The 21328-nt window shown below is 37.5% G+C and overlaps 1 long non-coding RNA gene across 1 annotated transcript in view; it reads left to right on the forward strand.

The window, feature by feature from the left end:
* The first annotated feature begins 1337 nt into the window (after positions 1-1337).
* Positions 1338-21328, forward strand: part of LOC105706778 (uncharacterized) — a 208040-nt gene continuing 188049 nt past the window's right edge. Inside the window, exon 1 of the long non-coding RNA XR_001104917.2 lies at positions 1338-1572. This is a non-coding gene — a long non-coding RNA (uncharacterized LOC105706778). The remainder of the gene's footprint in view (positions 1573-21328) is intronic.

Consider the following 21328-nt stretch of genomic DNA (forward strand, 5'->3'; position numbering starts at 1 on the left):
TAGAATGCTGAGAATACAAAGGAACGGATTGAGATGTAATGTAGATATAGACTGGGCTAATGATATCTTTTTTTTAAAAGGTTGGATGCCTCTTTCAAGGAAAGAAGCAGTATTTTTTTGCTCTTAGATCTACATTTTTCAAACCAGTCTGATCATCAGAATCACATGGAAGTCTTTTTTGTTGTCATTATTATTATTATTTTTTAACCATTTTTAAGAGGGAAACTAAGGCATCTTAAAGGCAAAAGAGGGCTGGGGTGGAGGCAGGGGTGGTTAACAGGTACCAAAAAAAAATTTAGATCAGTTTTTTTTTTTAAATTCTTATGGTCTATCATGATGAAAGTATCCAATAAACATGTTTTAAATCTGAAACTGGATATCGAGAGAGCTAAGAGTGACAGGCAAACAGGGAAGTAATTTGCATAAGAATTCTAAAAGCTGTCAGGGAGTATGAGACAACTCAATGATAAGACAGAAATAGAACAGCTAGGAAATAATTTGTTCATTTGTTTGTTTGCTTTTCCTACTACAAACTTTTTCCAAAAATCACCATTTGTGAAATTATGATTCAAAACATGAAAACAAAAGCTTTAAATATATGAAGTGGTAAATGTCCCAAGGAATTTAAAGGACAAGTTTTTATCTATAGCTGTAATTGTCCATTTTAATGTACACACAGATCACGGGGGATCTTGTTGAAACTGTTCCTGATTTAGATTGTCTAGGGTTGGCCCTGAGTGTCTGCGTTTTCTAAAAAGCTTTCAAAGATGCAGTTGCTGCTGGTTGGTGGACCACATTTTGAATAATGATATTTTAAATTGAGTGCATACACGTCCGTGAGCAACTACAATTCGAACAACCCGTTGAAGAGAATACACAAAGGCAAATCAGAGAATTATGTCATTGCTTTTTGGACATATAGAGAGTTTTACTGAAATAAACCTTTAATGAATGTTAAATTAAATTTGGTCTAAAGCTCCCTGTGTCTCACGAAGGGCAACCTAACTTGATAGGTAAACAAACCACAGCCTAACGTGAGTATGTTGTCGTAACAAATCACTGAGTGTGAGCCAATCACAGCACCCAAACTTCAGCCAATCACAGTCGGCCAACTGATCAGAGCGTGTCTATATAAGGGAAACGCCAAGCTGCAACTAATGATTTTTGCAGGCAGTGAGTTTTTTCCGTCTGTAAATCCTGCCTGCCCGCTTTGCTGGGTGGAGCTCTGTGAACTTTTACTAGTTCTTAGGTATTGCCCAATTCATGAATCCTTTTTTGCTCAAGTGAACTCTGCTAAGTGTAATTTAAAGTTTTTATTCTAACATGAGACTAAGACTACTCTTTTTCTCATGAGACTTTGTATGAGGGAGAACAGTCGCTAATTAAAATCCAGTTAGTGAAATCCAGCTGTTGCTGCTTAGCAGAGAAGCAGTTGCTTGGAGGTAGAGTTGATTAGGTAGACTGAAGGGAAAATATTTAAGTTAAATGTGTTAAAATATTTGAAGGACTAAAAAAAAATCCTTGAGATGTTTGGATTTTAGAAATCCCCGCGTGCAAAAACTTCGGGAGTGGGTAAGTTTCTACCATATTTTTATTCGTTTGCTTTTGTCATATATTTCTTCTGCTTTAGAGATACATACTGTAAGTTTCATTCGTGAATTTCACATTGTATTTTAAGCAGGTGAAAAGTCTTGTTATTTTGTAACACTTAAACATCTATTTTTTTTTTTTTGTAAAAAAAGTTTAAACGTTTTCTATTAAAACTAAATCCAAGTTTCAGTGTTGGAGCTCCAACTGCCCTCAGCTGTAGGCATACGTTCATGTTGATTGTTATTGGCCCTGTTTACGAAACTTTGCTTTTTTTTAATACTATGTGAAAACTATATAGGTATTAATGCAGATTTCTAAAGAAGTTATTTCTCGAGGATGAATCCAATAAAACAGTGTCTTAACATGAAGTGACCTTTGTCCCTGTGGTCAAAAACTGTGGTAAAATCCCTGCATTTGTGTAACATTTCCCATCTAGGTATGGCAAGTGTGATAGTCAGTGAATGGGGTTTTCCCCTGATAGGATTTTGATTTGCATCCGTTCCCAAATCTTATGTCAAATATGAGGAGGGGCTTGGGGGAGGTGATTGGATCATGGGGGTGGGTGTTCCCCTTGCAGTTCTCAACGGTAGTGAGTTCTCATGAGATCTGATGTAAAATATGAAGTGTGTCATGCTTCTCCCTTACATATCTCTCTCTCTTGCTCTGCCTTGGTAAGATGTGCCTGCTTCCCCTTCTACCACGATTATAAGTTCCCTGTGGACTCCCAGCCATGCTTTCTACACAGCCTGTGGAACTATGAGTCAATTAAACCTCTTCTCTTCATAAATTACCCAGTCTCAGCTAGTTCTTTACAGCAGTGTGAGAATGGACTAATACACCCCTTCTCCCCTCAGCCCATGACCTTCAGAATGTTGGTAATATATAAATTCATCTGGCTCAGTGTATATAAAATAATTATTTAACTTAGGACTTTACAAGCTAACAAGTAGCTAAGAAATACTAAATGACCTTAGTAATAGGTGATAGATGATATATGGGTATCATCATTTATATTCTCAAATCTAATAAAAAAGTGACTTGTGTTAGTACCAATGAGGGTGTGGGGATGAGTTCCTGGTGCTGTTCTACTAAAGCCTCTTCAAAATTGCCATATCTCATCTCTTTGCACATTTCTTGGTACCTCCAATTCTGGTCCTCAAGCCCTGGACACAGGATCTTGAATGACTTCTGCATTTGCTCGGTGATTGCTTATCACTCTTTATGGTATTTTGACACTTTCTTCCTGAAAAGCCCTCCGATGCCTCTTTACCAATTGTGTATTCACGTGTCTTACTTTTCTATGCAGTTTGATGTCTTGGGGTTATTCTGTATCTGTTTTCAGAACTTAGGGTGATCGACTTACCCTAATATTATGTCCTGAATCACCCTATCTTCTGTAACAGTGGTTCTCAAGTTTTTTGAGGTCTTTTAAGAATCCCCAGTCCCAGGTAGCTTTTTCCTATTGGCACAAAAAAATAAAATAAAATAAAAAAATAAAGAATCTCCAAACCTAGGCTATACTCTAGACCAATAAAATTAGAATCCTTGGGGAAGGACCCGTATTTTGAACTTCCTGGGAGATTACAACATCACGCAAGTATGATAGCCTAATATGGTTTGGATTTGTGTCCGCCACCCAAATCTTATGCTGAAACATAATCCCCAGTGCTGGAGGTGGGGCCTAGTGGGAGGTAATTGGATCATGGGGGTGGTTTCTTATGGTTTAACACCATACTCCCTTGGTGCTGTTATTGTGATACTGAGTTCTTGTGAGAGCTGGTTGTTTAAAAGTGTGTGACACCTTCCCCTCCTCTTATTCCTGCTCCTGCCATGTAATTCATGCCTGCTTCCTCTTGTGCTTCCACCATGATTCTAAGTTTCCTGAGGCCGCTCCAGAAGGAGAAGCCACCATACTTTCAGTACAGCCTGCAGAACCATGAGCCAATTAAACCTCTTTTCTTTATAAATTACCCAGTCTCAGGTATTTCTTTATAGCAGTGCAAGAACAGACTAACACAGAGCTCACATTCTAAGATAACTTCCCTCATTATATGCCCACAGCATCTATGTTCTTGCTAGTCGTATCCACCATACTCTAAAGAACCCTTTAGACTACAGGCAAGGCTGACACCACCAGCATCACTCTAAGTACTAGGCCTGAAAGTCAGCTTGACTCAGCACTGCCATCACAATTTCTCACAACCCCTGACCACTAGTGATTGATCTACCTCCTACCTTGCTCTTCTTTAAAGCTAATAACCTAACCCCAGAGAGAAGCTTCAGGTTTTCATTTCAAATAATTATGTTCAGAGACACTTGGAAAGCCATTCTTCTTAGATAATAAACAAAATCTTATGTCTCTGGTCTTCATTTTTTTTCAAAACTTTTTCCTTATGACAAAACAATCTGCCAAACTTATAGCTGTATTTTGCAACCAAGATTTTTTCAATGGAAAAAGAAACGCATAAAATAACTATAACTCATTCTCTGTACATTAGGAGAAATTAAAATAGGAACATATTGTGAAGCTCCTATTTAAATTTATTTATTTATTATTGTTTATTGTACTTTAGGTTCTGGGGTACATATGCAGATCATATGGGATTGTTGCATAGGTACATACATGGCAAAGTGGTTTGCTGCCTCCATCCCCCCACCACCTATATCTTGCATTTCTCCCCATGCTATCCCTCCCCAACCTCCTCACCGCCTGCTGTCCCTCCCTTGCCCCCACCCTGCAACAGACCCCAGTGTGTGATGCTCCTCTCCTTGTGTCCATGTGTTCTCATTGTTCAACACCCACCTGTGAGTGAGAATATGTGGTGTTTGATTTTCTGTTCTTGTGTCAGTTTGCTGAGAATGATGTTTTCCATATTCATCCATGTCCCTACAAAGGACATAAACTCATCATTTTTTATGACTGCATAGTATTCCATGGTGTATATGTACCACATTTTAAAATTTGTGTTCATAATTGACAAAACATTAGGTAATTCCGTTATTAAATATATGCATTTTGGCCGGGCGCGGTGGCTCACACCTCTAATCTCCGCACTTTGGGAGACCAAGGTGGGCGGATCCCTTGAGGCTTGGAGTTCAAGACCAGCCTGGCCAACATGGTGAAACCCTGTCTCTACTAAAAATACAAAAATTAGCTGTACGCGGTGGCATGCAGCTATAATCCCAGCTACACAGGAGGCTGAGGCAGGAGAATCATTTGAACCTGGAGGCGGAGGTTGCAGTGAGCTAAGATCATGCCACTGCACTCCAGCCTGAGTGATAGAGTGACACTCTGTCTCAAATAAATATATGCATCTTAGTTCAAATCTTTTTTTTGGAAGTTTCACTCCCCCATTGCTCATTGTATATATATCTATTACACTGGAATGGGAGTCATCTGTCTCCTGTGTTGAATTTTTATCTTCTTTTCTGACTCGTCATTACATCTTCAATGTTTGACCCCATGGGAAAACTTAATAAATACTTCTCATGAACATTTCCACCGCTCCTTAATTTGGTTAGAGATTTGCCTCTTCATTCCATTTTTTTGCAATAATTACTTAGACACTCATTAGAAGATTAATGAGTTACACAGACTTTTGCATTCCTGGCTAGGGAGCTATGTACAATCTATTAGGTATCTGGCAACAACAGCATAATGTGTAATGGATGCTTAATAAATGTGTTAAGCCAACAGCAAAGAAGAATACAAAAGATAGAAGTAATATTTTGATTCTACCTGTGGCTGTAATTTCAGCTGGACCCTGAAGGGTGGATGAGATTTTGACAGAAAGAAAGTGATGGACAGGAAGAGAAAGAATCATCGCAAGTGAGCATGGGGGTACACAGGGGGTTGAGCCAGTTTTCCTTTCATTACGTGCAGATGTGGAAAAATTGGATAAATGAAAAGGGAGATTAAAATTGTACAATTTCAGTCATTTCCTCAGCAGTCATCTCTCCGAAGGTTGGTTCTGTAGCTGCTGGCAGCTGGCCAACTTGCTAAGTCCTCTTAAATTGACAGAGAAGCCAGATAAATATCCACTCCTGGCAACACTTTCCTGACAGATGGTCTGGCATTCATGGTCTAATCCAAGACAACAATGGTAGAGCTAAAAACTCTCTCGCCTAGCATCTCCTAATTACTGCATGCAATATGTAACTAGGATTTCAATGTGCTAGCAGTTACTATCATGGAAACAAGGGAGATGAAACCACGTACAATAACCAAGAAACAACAGCAACCACATTTAAGAGGATGAGTGTGTCTGACAGAGGTGTCTTCAAGACTTGAAATGTAAATATATAAGAGTAAACATATTCATTTCTTTTCTGTAAATGAAACTCAGTACTACCCTTAAGATTACAAATGAAATGAAAGATAAGGAGATTTCAACATGTGTTACTCAGTAGCTTTTTAAGTCTTTTGCTCAGTCACTTGGATTTTAGTGCCGCACTCATCCAATTCAAACAACTTGCAAATGTCCTTGATGGCTGTAATTATTTGTACTAGTATTTTCTGCCACTCCTCCTGCCACACGCCAAGATAAAGGACAATGTGGTATCCTAATGGCAGTGACTCAGGAAGAACTAGAAAGTGGCTAGAGCACCTTCACTTAAAATGGGTCTTTAGGCATGTCACTGCTTTTCAGTTTTAGTCACTTATTCTCTCTCTCTCTCTCTTTAAAATATTTACAACTTTTATTTTAGATTCAGCAGGTACATATGGAGGATTGTTATTGTGTATATTATGTGATGCTGAGGTTTGAGGTACAATTGATCCTCTCACTTATATAATGAACGTAGCACCCAATATTTGGTTTTTCAGCCCTTGTCCCTCACCCCAGTAGTCACCAGTTTCTATTGTTGCCATCCTTGTGTCTATGAGCGCTAAATGCTTAGCTCCCACTTATAATTTGGAACAAGTAGTATTTGGTTTTCTGTTCTCACATTAATTCTCTTAGGATAACGGCCTCCAGCTGCATCCATGTAGCTGCAAAGGACATGATTTTATTCGTTTTATAGCTATATAGTATTCCAAGGTGTGTACATACCACATTTTACTCATCTAGTCTACCACTGATGGGCACCTAGATCGACTCCATGTCTTTGGTATTATAAATAGTTGCCTATTCTCTTAAAGAAATTCCTCCTCTGCTAATCTGTTATTTTGGAGAAATTACTGTGATTTACCAAAGCCACATATATCTACTTCTGTAGAATGACTTTAGGAACTTAAACATAAACACAACAGAGGTAAGCTTAAGAAAAGAGTATCACCACGAATTATGTAGATATTGATAGCATGCAAATAATTACCTTGCAATAATGAAACTGTTAATGAAAATCTCTGAAGACAGTAGGCTTGATGCCTAAATTAAGATGTTGAGAAGGAAAGTATGACACTGTCAGAAATAGAGCAGATTCAGAGAAAAGAAATACTGATGCATTCAATCTCTTTAAAATCATGAATCCATCTATAACCACAATTGCTGATATTGGCAGTAGAGCTGCTTGAAACTTGTAGTCTCAGGATAATTACAACATTCTAGATCCTGTTTGAAAGGAGGTTGTGATCAATGGTGGAATTCCATAACTTCATTTCAGTTTTAGCTAGGAAGTTAATTGTACTTGTTTTGTCCATAGGCCTAATTAATTTTTATTTAAAAAACTTGCTTTAAATTGATATTTTTGAATCTACTGCCTGTTAGTGTGCAGTTATGGAAGAGATAAATCTCTGTGTATCCCTGAAATAGATTTACACCCAAGAAAATCCCTCCTACATTCTCAATTTCTTATCTTGTATTTCTCCATTGTTGATGGGAAATCTTACGGATAACATAAACTGAGGGTTAACACATATTTTGTGTGTATTTATACACATATAGAAGAGTGTATAGAATATCATTTTTTTAAAGTACAAATGTATGTGGATTATTTATTGCTGTGTGGTAAATCTTCCCAAAACTTAGCAGCTTAAAACAGCAAACAGTTGTTATCTCACTATTTTTCTGGGTTGGAAATATGGGCGCAGATTTTCTGCTTCAGGGCCTCTTACAAGCCTAAAGTCTAAGTGCCAGCCAGAGCTGGGGGTTCAACTAAGTTTTAACTGGAGAAGGATCTGCTTCCAAGATCACTTCCACACTTGGTGGAATTCATCTCCTCAAGGGTTGTTCGGCTGAGGGTCCCAGGTCCTCCCTGTCTGTTGACTGTAGACTGCCTTCAGTTCCTTATCACTTAACTTTTCTTTTGTTTTGCTTCATCAAGGCCAGTAACAGGGAGAATCAGCTAGCCAAACCCAAGTTGCAGTCTTTGGTAACCTAATCATAGAGGTGGGATCCACTCAGAGTAGATCTATTCTATTTGTGTGAAGCAAGATAGCCAAAGAGTGTGGATTAGCAAGGGATTACCAAGGGCTTTGCATACAGAAGATGGAGTCATTTGGACCATCTTAGAAGCTGCCGCCTACCACAATGTGTGTGTGTGTGTGTGTGTGTGTGTGTGTGTGTGTGTGTGTGAAATTGCATACATATAGTATCTCTAGAAGCATAAAAAAATAGTTGCTTGTGTAACAGTAGAAGAGTAAGAATCAATGAAGCAATGACTTTTTATTCAGGTTTCTTCTGTGCCCTTTGGACATGTAAAGCTGAGTTTGAGATGCTGGTTGCAGATATCAGAATGAGTTTGAAGATATATTAATCTGGAGATCAGAAAGAGCTTTGGACTGAATATAATATTTGAAGTCATGAATCAAGAGATGATATTTGATCTTATCAATGATCCTGGATATATCACCCAGGAAGGAAGGCCAGAAAGAGAGAGAGAGAAGTAGGAAGTTTGAGCCTGGGGGTACTTTTTGTTTTTTTCTTTATGGACATTTATGACTAAGCTGCAAAACTGTCTGATAAAAAATGAGTTGTTTGAAAATAAAAATATTTAAAAACCTAAAATACTTAAATAAATGTAATGATTCTATTTTTAAAATTGCATTTATAGCAATTAAACTGTAATTAGCCAGGAATTGGTTTATGTCCAGAATCTACAGATGCAAGAAGTATCCATACTGACAATTTAGGGTGAAAAGTCAAGATTCCAGAGGAAAGGCAATGCAGGAGGAATATGAATTAGAGTCAAAGGAGCTAATATTCTTCATGTGATTTTTCACCTTGAAAACTCCACAGAGTCCTACTTGACTGCAACCTGAAGCCATGTCTTCCTTCCAGTATGACCCTCTCATCCCTGGAGTCTATTCTGTTTCTATTTCTTCCAGTTGCTACTATGGTAGGTTGTTTCCAGAGTTCTTTCTTTTCCCCTGTGAGATGCAGTTATTTTTATTCGCAAATACCTAGTAGTCAGTGTTCTTTTACCATGATCATGTGGTTGGAACATAACTCTCGGCTCTGTTCTGAAGGGAAAAAGAAAAGTTTAATAAACTCAACTTCTTTTGAATATCATCTGTCCAACAGCCAAACTAGGGGGTTTGAAATAAATTACTTTAAGAATCATTTGAACGTTCAAGATTTCATCCTTTAATCAGAGAAAGCTTGCTAGTGCTGAAGCTAAAATATAGCAAGGAAACTAAAGGGGGTAACTAACGCTAAGTACAAGGCTTCAGTGGAGTTTTGAGGCTGTTGGAACCTCCGGTACCCATCCTGCATCTGGACCTCACTCTTACAAATCCCATCTGCATTTATCCTGAGGACTGCTTTCTGCTGCCTGTAATCTGTTGGAATTCAGTAATCACTGCTGAGCTAAGGTACACCTGTGTGCACAATGCTCACCCATACACACATCCAAACATAGCAGATGTTAGGCTAAAATAGTACGTGCCAAAGATCCCACATATTCAATAAAACCAAGCTTCCCCAGTATGAATTAACTTTTCAGTTTCACATAAAAACAAGAGCTGTGAAACTACCTAGTCAGCACTGGTTTTATAGAATCTCTTGTCCATGTGAAAGTTAAAGTTAATGCTCCTTGGGTTGACATATAGAGCTAATTTGATGGATGTATGTTCAAATGAAATATGTCCTAATGATGTAAAGACTGGGTAACAGTGGTATAGTAGCTGGTTGGATGGTGATTTCTAAATATAAATTAAATTTTTTTTATGATATGAGAAAATTAGGGGCCAACATCAGGAAAACTAAGAAATTGAGACTGTAAAGATAATGTTTATTTTAAAAGACAAATAGCAGTTCCTGTGTAAACTGCATTTACTAAAATCTTACATAATAATATTACATACACTTATAATTTTGTGTTTGCACAAAATGTTAATGTGTGTTAGGAACATGGTATCTATATTACTTTTTAATGAACGGAGGTTATCTGTTCTCTCATTACCATGTTTACTACAATTTGTACGAAGCAGAATTGTGTTACACATACTCTTCCTAAAGACCTACCATTTGAAAATTGGAGATTTTTTGAATGGTAGCAACTCCTCTGCAGAACATAGGCATACAGATGTTAAGAGATGAAATTGAATGCCTTTGATTCTTTGGAAATTTCAGTGCAATATTAGAATTCAAAGCTACATTGAATGATACTTAATTTCAGGATATGTTTTAGTAAACTCAAAATATATTTATGGTAATGATGACAAGCAAACTGGATTATAGATGAGGTAATTGAAATCACAGCTATTTATAATACTAAACAAAATGTGTTAATTACTTCATCTCACTGAAAATCTGGTATCAACTTTATTTTAAAATCTGGATTTAATAATGAAAATGTAGCTTTCCATTTAGTTATGTTTATCAGCAACTAACCACAGTCATATTAATAGTGCTTGTGATTTCCATCAATAGAAATTGGGGTATCTTTTTGTTTGTTGTTTTTTTAAAAAATATATATTATTGCACTTTAGGTTTTCAGGTGCATGTGCAGAACATGCAGGATTGTTGCATAGGTACATACATGGCAATGTGGTTTGCTGCCTCCATCCCCATCACCTATATCTGGCATTTATCCCCATGTTATCCTTCCCCAGCTCCCTATCCCCCACTGTCCATCCCCTAGTCCCCCACAACAGACCCCAGTGTGTGATGCTCCCCTCCCTGTGTCCATGTGTTCTCATTGTTCAACACCCACCTACTAGTGAGAACATGTGGTGTTTGATTTTCCGTTCTTGTGTCAGTTTGCTGAGAATGATGGTTTCTAGATTCATCCATGTCCCTACAAAGGACACAAACTCGTCATTTTTTATGGCTGCATATTATTCCATGGTGTATATGTGCCACATTTTCCTTGTCTAGTCTATCGTTGATGGGCATTTGTGTTGGTTCCAGGTCTTTGCTATTGTAAACAGTGCCACAATGAACATAGGTATGCATGTATCTTTATAACAGACAGATTTATACTGCTTTGGATATATACCCAGTAATAGGACTGCTGGGTCAAATGGAATTTCTATTTCTAGGTCCTTGAGGAAGTGCCACACTGTCTTCCACAATGGTTGAACTAATTTACACTCCCACCAACAGTGTAAAAGTATTCCTATTTCTCCACATCCTCTTCAGCATCTGTTGTCTCCAGATTTTTTAATGATTGCCATTCTAACTGGTGTGAGATGGTATCTCAATGTGATTTAGATTTGCATTTCTCTAATGACAAGTGATGATGGGCATTTTTTCATGTTTGTTGGCCTCATATATGTCTTCTTTTGAAAAGTGTCTTTTCATATCCTTCACCCACTTTTGAATGTTTTTTTTTTTTTTCTTGTAAGTCTGTTTTAGTTCTTTATAGATTCTGGATATTAGCCCTTTGTCACATGGGTAGATTGCAGACATTTTTTCCCATTCTGTTGGTTGCTGGTTCACTCTAATGATTGTTTCTTTTGCTGTGCAGAAGCTGTGGAGTTTAATTAGATCCTGTTTGTCTATTTTGGCTTTTGTTGCCAATGCTTTTGGTGTTTTAGTCATGAAGTCCTTGCCTATGCCTATGTCCTGAATGGTTTTGCCTAGATTTTCTTCTAGGGTTTTTATGGTGTTAGGTCTTATGTTTAAGTCTTTAATCCATCTGGAGTTAATTTTAGTGTAAGGTATCAGGAAGGGGTCCAGTTTCTGCTTTCTGCACATGGCTAGCCAGTTTTCCCAACACCATTTTTTTTAAGGATGTTGAATATTGGCCCCCACTCTCTTCTGGCTTGTAGGGTTTCTGCTGAGAGATCTGCTGTGAGTCTGATGGGCTTCCTTTTGTGGGTAACCCGACCTTTCTCTCTGGCTGCCCTTAGCATTTTTTCCTTCATTTCAAGCCTGGTGAATCTGAGGATTATGTGCTTGGGGTTGCTCTTCTAGAGGATTATCTTTGTGGTGGTCTCTGTATTTCCTGAACTTGAATGTTGGCCTGCCTTGCTACGTTGGGGAAGTTCTCCTGCATAATGTCCTGAAGAGTGTTTTCCAGCTTGGATTCATTCTCTCTGTCACATTCAGGTATACCTATCAAACATAGATTAGGTCTTTTCACATAATCCCATATTTCTTGGAGGCTCTGTTCATTTCTCTTTACTCTTTTTTCTCTAATCTTGCCTTCTCATTTTATTTCATTGAGTTGATCTTCAATCTTTGATATCCTTTCTTCTGCTTGGTTGATTCGCCTATTAAAACTTTTGTATGCTTTGCGAAGTTCTCGTGTATTTTCAGCTCCATCAATTCATGTATACTCCTCTCTAAGCTGTTTATTCTCGTTAGCATTTCATCAAATATTTTTTCAACATTCTTAGTTTCTTTGCATTGGGTTAGAACATGATCTTTTAGCTCAGAGAAGTTTGTTATTACCCATCTTCTGAAGCCTGTTTCTGTCAATTCATCAGACTCATTCTCCATCCAGGCTTGTTCCCTTACTGGTAAGGAGTTGTGATCCCTTGGAGGAGGAGAGGCATTCTGATTTTGGGTATTTTCATCTTTTTGTGCTAGTTTCTTCGCATCTTTGTGGGTTTATCTACCTGTGGTCTTTGTGGTTGGTGACTTTCACATGGGATCTCTGAGTGGATGTCCTTTTTGTTTATGATGAAGTTATTTCTTTCTATTTTTTAGTTTTCCTTCTAACAGTCAGGCCCCTCTGCTATAAGACTGCTGGAGGTCCACTCCAGACCCTGCTTGCCTTGGGATCACCTGCAGCAGCTGCAGAACAGTAAGAGTTGCTGCCAGTTTCTTCTTCTGTTATCTTTGTCCCAGAATGATACCCGCCAGATGTCATCCTGAGTTCTCCTTTATGAGGTGTCTCTTTGGATATACAGGGGTTGGGGAGCTCCTTGAGGAGACAGTCTGTCCCTTATAGGAGCTCAAGTGCTGAGCTGTGAGCTCCGTTGTTCTGTTCAGGACTGCTGGGCAGGTACGTTTAAGTCTGCTGCAGCGGAACTCATAACCACCTTTTTTTTCCCCAGTGCTCTGACCTGGGAATGTGGGGCTTTATTTATAAGTTCCTGACATGCTGCTACCTTTTTTCAGAGATGCCCTGCCCAGCGAGGAGGTATCCTAGTCATAGTCTGCCAGCAGAGGCATTGCTGAGCTGCTGTGGCCTCTGCCCAGCTGCTGTGTGAGCTTCCTTGTGGTTTGTTTATAGAAGTATAGACCTGGACCATCCCAGGTCCAGCTATGCTTGCTGTGAAACTCTCATTCCAGAGCATTTCGGATTGCTGGTCTTTGTGGGGATGGGACCTGCTGAGCCAGATCGTCTGGCTCCCTGTTTCAGCCCCGCTTTTTACAGTTGAATGGGTGGGTGTGTCTCCCAGGCATTCCAGGCACCAGTTGAAATGGCTACCAGATTTGTGTGAGTTTTTGTGCTGAGACCCACTGTGCCTGCTGAAACAGCCATGCTGGAGACTTGTGACTCTTTTCTGCCTGGGAATCTCCTGGTCTGTGCACAGTAAAAAATCATTTGGAATTGCAATGATCACTCACCCTCTGCATTCTTGCTGGGAACTGCACTCCAGAGCTGTTCCTATTCGGCCGTCTTGGATCTGTTCTCTAGATCTCTTTTTTTCAAAGCAAAAAACAATTAAGGTTAGCAAAGTATCCTAGAGAATGGGGCCTGAAGATTTATTTTGTTTTAATTTGAAGAATTGAACTTCTCATGGACAAAATTATCAACAGCAGAGCTGAGGTTCAACTTGTGTTCATAGCAAGCATAAAGAAAACTTTGAAAAAAGCTAAGCTTTGTATTTTTAGTAGACACAGCATTTCACCATGTTGGCAGGCTGGTCTCGAACTTCTGGTCTCAAGTGATCCACCTACCTCAGCCTCCCAAAGTGCTGGGATTACAGGCGTGAGCCACTGTGCCAGGCCAGGAAGAAATTTTTTAAAAAAGAAAGAAGGCAAGTATCAAGTTGTTCATGGTGTGAAGGAACAGAGAGTAGCTAGAAATATTGTAGACTGGTTCAGCAAGTCAGGTCCCTTTGAGTCATGGGAGAGACAGACAAGTGCCTTACAAAAGGGCCATTTTCTCAAAAGGCACATGAGAGACTTCAAGGATTCTTGGGTTTCTCCTCAGAGGAGATTTATGCTATTTTGAGTATCTGCATCTACACTCTCTCAACCTGGTGCTCAGTTGACAAGGTTCCCACCTTCTGGAGTTTACATATGAATTGGAAAAATATCCACTAATCTTGTGATTCATTTTCATTTAAAAAAGTATTTTTGTGTCACCTAATAGTTGCAGATATTTCAAAATCTAGCTAATATCCATCTCTAGATATTACAGCAGTTATTACCCTACCACTAGAGCTTGTTATTTAATATAATAAACATATAGTATTACATAATTAAAAAAATATTTCAATATTTGTATACCAGTATTACTCTAAGATAGTATAATCAGTTTGGTGAAGGTTAATGGAACTGCACCAGGCTGTCAAAGGGGCTTGTTGCCTCAACATGGTTAAGAACATACATTCTAGATGAATTTGCCAGAAGGTTTTGTTTTATAACTCAACAAAACTTGATGAAAATGTAGAAGTTATGTTTATCAAACCAATGTAGAAGCGTCACTCTTCACAATTCAAAAAGTTGCTACAGAGAACATAAGAAATGCATGGGGATGAAATAATTAACCAGCACATGTAAAACACCAATAAAAGTGTATGTGAATTAAATTATTAGTAAGGCTTCAAAGCATCCCTCTTTTAGGTGATGACTAAGGTATTTCCATGAACTAAATTGTCCCAAATTATTCCAGTCATTATTGAAGTATGGCAAATGTTGAACCACGAACTGATTAGAAGTTAGTTGAACAAAAAAGGAAGGAAGAGTGTAAATGTCAGTCATAAACAATATCATTGCATCATGTGGATTAAGTATTTTACTCTAATTATGTAGGAACTATGTAGAAAACATAGACATCTAATCTTTGAGAACGTATTATTTAACTCATATAGTGTTAAATTGCTTTGTATACTTTTCCTGCTGGTATTAATTGGCTTCCAGGAAACAAAGGTAGCTGGGCGCAGTGGCTCATGCCTGTAATCCCAGCACTTTTTGGGCAGATCATGAGGTTAGGAGTTCTAGACCAGCCTGGCTAACATGGTGAAACCCAATCTTTACTAAAGATCCAAAAAATTAGCCAAGCATGGTGGCAGGTGCCTGTAATCCCAGCTACTAAGGAGGCTAAGGCAGGAGAATTGCTTGAACCTGGGAGGTAGAGGTTGCAGTGAGCTGAGATCACGCCATTGCATTCCAACCTGGGCCATAGAGTGAGACTCCATTTCAAAAAAGAAAGAAAGAAAGAAAGAAAAATAAATAAAGAGGAAAACAAAGGCAATTAATTGACCCAGAACGTGTCCTATGATCATGTTATTATAATTAAACACAGCCAAGATTCTTGATTTATAGCATATAGAGAGATGATGATGATGATGATGATGATGTGTGTGTGTGTAGTCATATAAAATTGAAGCACATTCTTTTTTTACTGAAAATAATTTAAAATTGTTGTAACTGTATCTATAATAAATAAATATATTCTATTAGTGTGTCATACTCATCTGGGTATGGTTTGTTGTAAGTTTCAAATGTACATTCAAAATATTAATAAAGTCCATTTTTAAAGAAAATTTAAAAGAAGCAATGTAATAAAGCATCTTTGAATTATCCATTATCCATTTACTTTTGGAATGTATTCATCTTTATGCACTTAATCATTTGGGAAGCAATTTGTCTATTAATGGCCTTATGATAATTTAATATAAATTCAATTTATATAAATTGTGTTCAATATCAATTGCTACTAGATTAAATATGTGATTTGAATGGGAATTAAACATTCATAGTTACATACATTGTAAAGATGATGATCTCCCTGATACAATCATTTCTTCTCATCACCCATCCTTTTTTCAAGTTTTTATTCTTATTTAAATTTTCTATAGAATTAGCTGTATTCATTGACACCTATGACTCTTTTTAAGACGGTTAAACAGTTTGTGATAGATGTGTCACTTATATTAAAAAAAAATAAAGCTTGGCTCACCTTTGTAATTGCAGCACTTTGGGAGACTGAGGCAGGTTGATTGCTTAAGCCCAGGAGTTCAAGATCAGCTCGGGCAACAAAGGGAGACCCCCTGTCTCTACAAAGAACAACAATAATCAAAATAGCCAGGCATGTTGGCATGGGTCAGTGGTCTCAGCTGCACAGGAGGCTAATGTGAGAGGATTCCTTGAGCCCAGAAGGTTGAGGCTATAGTAAGCTGTGTCATGCTACTATACTCCCACCTGATTGACAGAGAGAGACCATGGCTCAAATAAATATATAAATAAAACACAATAATAAGAAATAAAGTTACATGTATCTAGCTGTGTCAATCCTCAAACTGCTGGAATATGTCAAGATGATTTTGGAGTGTCTGGACTCTGCTGAATTAACCAAATAGACTCTGATGTTCATGTCAATACAGCATGAGTTAAGCCATATACTGTTTGGCGAAAAGAGGACCAAGACATGCAAGAGAGAGAAGTCCTGTTCAAAACTTTTGCTTTTAAAAAAAGTAGACCAAAACATGTCAACCCTTTCAGAAAGCTTTCTCCAGTTAACCAATTCCTCACTACTCATTATCTCTTTACTCTATAATCATACTCTATTTTATGTATCACTTAAAACGGAAAGCCTTCTTGATTCTCTTATTCTCATATGTGGGCTCTTCCATCAAATTAGAAAGCCCATGGACATGAACTATGTCTTTATGATGCATTGATGTGTTTCTTGTGGAGAAATAGAGGCCCTACATTTTATGATGGAATAATTTAATGAGGAGAGGGCATAAGTGGATTGGTGAATGAGTGGAAACCAGGAGTTGTTTGGGTACAAAATCTTCACCTACCTTCTCAGATTCCCTCAAATGTCTATCTTTCTCTCTTTCTTGGCTCTCATCTCTTCTATGCCAGCCCTTTGAAACTAGGTGAATCTCACACTTCAGGGTGTGAAATTTGGTTTTCTGTGTGTCTTTCATGTGGTTGGGAAGGAATTAGGCTGGCCAAAAGGTGAAAATCAACCGACACGAAATGGGAGACAGGAGGGAACCTGGTGAATAAATTCCCACTTTCTCCTTCCCAGAATGAGATTCCTTCTTGTAGCATTTCTGGAGAATCCCTAAGTGCTGAGTGAGCATTCCTGTGATGTGCTATGCTACTTTATCAATAGCTGTTGTATTGCACAGCATCTTCCTTAACCTCCCTTTCTTTTCCCCTCACTTTCTCTGCTGTAGGCTTGTAACACCTAAGTAAAATTTTAGACAAGATCCTTTCCTTGGGCTCTGTTTTCCAAGGTTCCTGGGTGAAGACAATTTGTAATAGAAGCATTTTGAAGATACATATCCTCAAGATAGGTTTTAGAATTTACACTGCTCATCCAAATGAAAGTAATCATTGTTGGTCATTGCAACTGGCGAGCAGGGTAGTAGTGATCCCTAGCAGGCAGTGGTTGGGTTTACTTAGAAGGAAGTACTATCTCACAGCAGTGTCCTGGGAGACCAAGCAAGTCTTACTGTACATTAGGACAATGGAATAGGATGGCTTCTGATGGAACTTACAAAAATAGATGACAATTTCAGGACAGTCAACTGCCAATTTAAGACATTTTTGAAATCCAGTGGGCCTCATTACAGCCTTGAGGGAGACTTTCCTGTGGCCTCAAAGAACAAAGTGTTGAGAATCTGGCTTAGGTTTTGAATATAAAGATGAGAAAGATGCAAGAAAATTTAAATGTACAACCCCAGTAGATCTCCTGTGTCAAAAGAGTCCTGACCAAAAAAAAAAAAAAAAAAAAAAAAACCAACCACTTAGGTTCTTCAGACTTAATTGGGGATATATGGTTGGATTAAACACAAACCCCCTTGATCTTCAAAGTTCCCTTCAAAGTATCCCTCCTTGCCAAAGGAGACCATGTGAAACACTTACTGAAAAACGAAAAGCAGGTCCCTTGCAGGATAAAACTTGCTTTGTCCCCACTGGCCTTCATTGCCTCCAAGTCAATAACCAAGGTCAGTTCTCAACATATTCTGAACAAGGAAGCATGAGCCTTGCTTTTAGGAAAAAAAAAAAAAGCCAAAAAACCAAAATGGATTGAAGACCTTGCAAATACATGTTAACATGAATCAGGGGTATCTTAGTAGGGGTGAATTTTGAGGGTTTTGTACTGCTGCTGCTGTGTGTGTGTGTATGATATAAAACTAAATATAGCATGATTCATTGACATGAGCACACTCTGCCATAATTCATTTTAGTAAAAACACCTGGAACTGATCCTACTAGTTTTCTTTGATAGTTCCATTGAGCAGATCAAACAATAGTCTACCAAACAAATGAAGTGAAAATACCTTTGTATAAGTGAAGAAAAAATTAGAAGAGTCAGGGAGGTGGGCAGGTTTATTTATGATGTACAATCTGACACTTATGATATACAATCTGAAACTCTGTAACTTGGTATAACTGACCTGCTTCACCCTGAGAAGCTCTCTTCCCTTGAATTATTTTAAAAAATAAGCAAAATATAACCAGTAGTTTCCTCCAAAATGCACATAGTAGTGGTGTAGTAGACACATTAAATACTCTTTTTATGACTTATCTTTTTTTTTTTTTTTGAAATGGAGCTTCACTCTTGTTGCCCAGGCTGGGGTGCAATGACATGCTCTCAGCTTGCCACAACCTCCGCCTCCTGGGTTCAAACGATTCTCCTGCCTCAGCCTCCAGACTGGCTGGGATTATAGGTTTGGGCCACCACACTCAGCTAATTTTGCATTTTTAGTGGAGATGAGTGTTCTCCGTGTTGGTCAGGCTGGTCTCGAACTACCCACCTCACATGATCCTCCCACCTCAGTCTCCCAAAGTGCTGGGATTACTAGTGTGAGCTCCCACACCAGGCTTGATTTGTTTTATTTTGCACTCGAAAGGTTGATAATTCTGAATTTGTTGGTGACATCATATGGAGGTGAGCTATGAAAGAAAGAAGAGTGAGACAACTAGACATACATAACTCAATAATCAACTATTGACAAATATATTGAAAAATTAAAAACAAGTTATAAAGTTAGAATATGTAAATAATTGGTTTTCCTAAAGTGAGTTTCATGATTAAGAGTCCTTGTATCTGAATTCCAGTGTTGGTTCTGTCATTAAAAAATTAAAGTCATTTGAGGCAAATTGATTTACTCAACTTACTTGCTAAATGAGTTATGATTAAAATATTTAATAAATGTTTTAATAGGTTCTATACGGCATTTGTGAACTATGATTCATGTTGAAATTATTTGTGTGGGTTGAAAATGTCACCAACAGTCACTAGTAAATTAGGTTTTAAGGAGCATGTCACGAAACCAAATGTCACTAAAACCTCTGAGGCAAGCTAAGATAACATACTTCTCTAAGCAAATTTACAAAATTAACTTTTTTTTTTGAAAGTTGGAATTATAATTTTTTTTGACAGTTGGAATTATAGTTTTTTTATTATTATAATTTAGCTTCTAGGGTACATATGCAGATCATTGTTGCATAGGTACATTCATGGCAAGGTGGTTTGCTCCCTCCATCCCCCCATCACCTATACCTGACATTTCTCCCCATGTTTTCCTTCCCCACCCTCCCCTAACCCCTGCCACGGACCCCAGTGTGTGATGCTCCATTAACTTTTAAAATGTGTTTTTAAATGTTAGATCTGTAGATTGAATCACTGAGGACTTTTATTAACAAGTCTCAGTTATTTCTCAAGAACAAGTGGTTGCCTTTCTTGCTATCATTAATCTGCTAAAAATAGGTGCCATCAAAATCTACTTCCATTAATGTAAAAGAGACATCATAAGGTTTTAAAAAATCTTTTAATAAAATGATTTACTTTGAATTTAACCAACTATTTCATAAATTATGTAATACAGTGAAACACCAGTATTCTCTAATAGTTTTAGATAGCCCAGTACTTATTCAACCAAGTATGTATGTCTACTTTATACAAGTATAGATTAAAATATTTAAGAATATCACTGTCATCCACTAAAATGAAAGATAAAGTTCTTATTGTTTCTGAGAATAAAAAATACAGTCAATATGCATCTCTGCATGATGTGATCTGTTAGTTCCTGAATCTTGCATCAATACTTACATACATAATTAAATGTGTGCCAATGTTGACAGAATTTGTAAAAATAATTCTTGATTTATTTAGAGTAATGCAACTCATTTCAATGATTGGCATTCTATACATTAATGTGAAATTATTTCAATATCTACCCTACTTAATTATATTTTACTGAAAGTATTTTCATTAAGGGTTATTTTTTCTGTATAAACAACAAACTTGATTCCTAATGGAGAAATTTTTATTTATATTAATTTTATTGATTACCATTACTTGCCTTGTAAGTTTCTTTGTGGTGGCCTTAATCCAATTCACATTATCTAGGGCCACATTTTGCAGTTCTATTATTTTTCCTTATTTCCAACTTTTTGTGGCCACTATATAATATGTTCCTATGCATCATGGATCCAACAATCTGTCTGCACCTTTATTTTCAAATGTGCTGAATGTGCTGACTGAAGACAAGTAGAAGTTTGAAGTAATGTCTAGTTACATTAGCAGGATTTTTAACGTACCAGTGATTATTTTTATACACTAATAATCATGCTGCCTTCTGTGGAAGTGATTCATATGACCCCATGATGCTGCCTGAAATATTTTGATTGGAGGTCAGGAAACCATGATGAGGTCAGTTTTGGGATCAGAAAGAACAGAATAAAAATAGGGAATTTTCTTTTCCTAAAATTTCAAATTCATTTCTAACATTTGATCTGCTTTTAATCTGGCTCAAATTATACTGAGGCTCTAACAATAATTTATACCATTATTTCTGGGACAATAGGTTATAAATGGCCAGGGTTAAAGTAACTTATTTTTTAAAACAATCTATTTGTTATTTAAACTTACCTCCATAAAATGTTTATCATTAGTAGGTGTCTTGTCTATTGGGACTGCTATAACAAAATACCTGAAAGTGGGTAATTAGTAGGTGTCTATTTGGATTGCTATGGCAAAATACCTGTGTTGGGTAAAATAAAAAAAACAGACACGTATTGCTTACAGTACAGGAGGCTAGAAATTCCAGATTAAGGTACCAGAAGCTGTGTCTGGTAAGAGCTTGCTCTCTGTTTCATACGTGGCAACTTCTTGCTGTATCCTCATGTGGTGAAAAGGATGATCAAGCATCCTTGGGTCTCATTTTAAAATGTTTTTATTTTAATTTTTAAAGCATTTTTGA

This window comes from Aotus nancymaae, unplaced genomic scaffold, assembly GCF_030222135.1.
Source record: "Aotus nancymaae isolate 86718 unplaced genomic scaffold, 86718_ANA_hifiasm-v0.15.2.pri h1tg000030l, whole genome shotgun sequence".
NCBI classification, from domain to species: Eukaryota; Metazoa; Chordata; class Mammalia; order Primates; family Aotidae; genus Aotus; species Aotus nancymaae.